Source organism: Silene latifolia, chromosome Y, assembly GCF_048544455.1.
Source record: "Silene latifolia isolate original U9 population chromosome Y, ASM4854445v1, whole genome shotgun sequence".
Classification (NCBI taxonomy): domain Eukaryota; kingdom Viridiplantae; phylum Streptophyta; class Magnoliopsida; order Caryophyllales; family Caryophyllaceae; genus Silene; species Silene latifolia.
In genome coordinates, this window is record NC_133538.1 from 136,076,529 (window position 1) to 136,078,251 (window position 1,723).

Below are 1,723 nucleotides of genomic sequence, written 5' to 3' on the forward strand. Positions count from 1 at the left end.
TCGAACAACTTAAAGGAATGTATCTAGTAAGTTAAAGGATTGTATCTTCTAAAAAGGTAGGGTGAACCTTTTCCGACGGGCAATGGGATCAAACGAGGGGGGCGGGTATCCTCAAGTAGAGGTATGTATCTAGCAAGTTAAAAAGAGTATCTAGCTAGCTAGAGGTATGTATCTAGTAATGTAAAGGAGTGTATTTAGCTAGCTAAAGGTATATATCTAGAAACTTTAGGGAGTGTATCTAGCTAGTTCGAGTTATGTATCCACCAACTTATACACGTTGGTAAATAAGGATGCATATTTTGATCATGCTTTTTATGAATATGACATAGTTGTACAGGCGTATAGTACCGATACATGGCTAACAACGACGTGGTTAATGCTAAATTTGTTCAAGTACTACGTAGTTTAGAAAGGCTGTAATTATGTAGTGTGTTTAGGAGCTTCTATAACACATTGAATCTTAAATTTAGCTCGTTTGTATTGTCATATGTTCTCAGACCTCATACTTTCCCAATTTCCATGCAATTTTCTTAATCCAATTTCACTGTAATCAGTGTCACGGACAGGAGCTCCATCTGTAGACATGAGAGTTTAGGAAAACTTCGATTTCATTTCCATATAATGACGATGCGAGTACTTCTTTCGGACATCCCGACTACTATTCATCCTTTCAACAATATATCACAGATTAAAGAGAAGAAACTAAAAGAAAATGGCAGATTGGGGTCTGGTGATAATGACGTTGGTTCTGTTCATCCTGTTGACACCAGGACTGCTATTTCAATTGCCCGGGAAGAGTAGGTGATTGCATTCGGAAGCATGCAGACCAGCGGCATATGCCGATATTAGTCCATACGATCATTTACTTCTGCCTCATCACCATTTTCTTGATTGATGTTGGTGTTCATATCTACACCAAGTAGTCCTTGTTACATGACATCAAGCATTTTTATTGCTGAGTTTTAGCGTTTCATTTGATACTTCTAGTTTTTGTTGTGTTTCAATTTCATTCAAACGTAATTGAATTTTGGTTTAATTTAAATTCATGGAAGTTCAGCATTTCAAATTTCAAACTCATGCATGTAGGGACTAGGGAGGATTTGATAAAATGCACCTTTATAACAACTGACCATTCATGTAAATCTATTATGATATGACTGAAACGGAAATTTATGACTGAATTTGCGCATAAACATATTTGAAAGAAGCCTGAAACGATCCAGACGGATATTTTGAGTAAAGAGCAACAGAGTATTTGAACATGGTAAAACAAAAACTGGCACCATAATCACAGAAAGAGTAAGGATAAAAGAATGAGAAAAATGTATATTTATTATAAACAACTACCCCGTATCTTAAAATGATCACTAATTGAACATCGTAAAATTGAACAACACGACATTGCAGCAGCTGCTGCAGTCATGAAATTATGGTGACAAGTCACATACACAAATTAGTAAAGACAAATACACAAATTAGTACACCTAGATACACAAGTCAATTTGTGTATCTATAACACTATAGTCAGTGAACCTGGGGTAGTATTGTGTGTATCCAGAAACCACCAGCCACCCCTCGAGCCTCCACTACTCACCACTCACCTGGTCGCCATCCACTATCATCCCCACGGGCACCACCACACTCACGGCCCCTTACCCGACGATAGATTAGTGGATCAAAAATTTTATCCAAATTTCAGCAATCAGCATCACAATTTCACAAT

The 1,723-nt window shown here is 37.3% G+C and overlaps 1 pseudogene; it reads left to right on the forward strand.

Moving 5' to 3' along the window:
• Positions 1 to 607: 607 nt before the first annotated feature.
• On the forward strand, positions 608 to 923 carry LOC141628999 (uncharacterized; annotated as a pseudogene).
• Positions 924 to 1,723: the final 800 nt, after the last annotated feature.